A 1,047-nucleotide genomic window follows, 5' to 3' on the forward strand; every position below is an offset into this window, starting at 1 on the left:
TTTATTATCTCAGAAAAACCCCGGATACGGAATTTCGTACAATTACCTCGAAAAGAGCAAGAGATATCGCATAATATGTGGTTTATCTTTGCAAGTTCGATAGCCCCAATCTTGAAAACTAACATTGAACTGATATTCACAACTAAACGAGCTAGAACACACGTTTGCAAAATTGTTTCGTCCTGAAACTACATGAAGAATCACCCTGTGAAATATCGGGCACTTATTGATTAACAACCTGTATATCCAACACTATCAACTTTTGGAAGATGCATATTGTCTCCAATACTCACCATTCGACGTGTGCTGTGTCCAGCTTTCGGTAGTCCCATTGTCGCTCAATCACCCTGTATACGCGCACTTACGCTTGCGATTTTTAAAGAAAATTGCGATCGCGCGCTAAGCGTCTGAGAGCCGCTCACGAGGGGTCCCGAACCTCAATTTCTATCAGGTTTTTTTTTTTTATTAGCAAATCGTCACTGATTTATTATTAACGTTAAAGGGACCTTTTGGATTTATTTGAAAGTGCAAAACTCCACGGTTTCTTATCTTTGATTGAGCCTTCAGTGAACCCCAAATTAATCACTGTCTGCTAATTAAAAAACTGGCAAACCCGACTATTCGGCAGGTGATTAATTTCAGATTTCCTCAATGTTCGGACCGAAATTTAAACTATTCCCCAAATTCGTCTTAGTCAGGTACCCAGAAAGTGTATTCTTCCGTCAGCTTATCGTAATAAATAACGACCATCTAAAAGCGGGATCGATCTATTCAAGCCCTGCCGTTCTCCACTGTCAAATCTTGGTATGTTTTCTTTGAAGAGCTGCCAAGACTGGTCCGATTTACTTTCATTTGGCTGCTTAATTCCAGCTAATGCTATTGACAAAATATACGTAGGTACGATGATTTGTAGCGATTTAAATGGGAGATTTTCATCAAACGATATCAATCACCCTCACGATTGCACAGTCGGGCAAATTATCGTGTCAAAACTCCATTAGTCGTTTTGCAAAAGTTAAATATTCTAATCCGATAAATCCCCCTTTG

General features: G+C 39.4%; 1 protein-coding gene across 8 annotated transcripts in view; it reads left to right on the plus strand.

Moving 5' to 3' along the window:
• pyd (polychaetoid) overlaps positions 1-1,047 on the plus strand; it is a 55,554-nt gene that overhangs the window by 3,866 nt on the left and 50,641 nt on the right. The gene's annotated exons all lie outside the window — the stretch shown is intronic.

The sequence above is a fragment of the Euwallacea fornicatus genome, chromosome 4 (assembly GCF_040115645.1).
Source record: "Euwallacea fornicatus isolate EFF26 chromosome 4, ASM4011564v1, whole genome shotgun sequence".
In the NCBI taxonomy this organism is placed as follows: domain Eukaryota; kingdom Metazoa; phylum Arthropoda; class Insecta; order Coleoptera; family Curculionidae; genus Euwallacea; species Euwallacea fornicatus.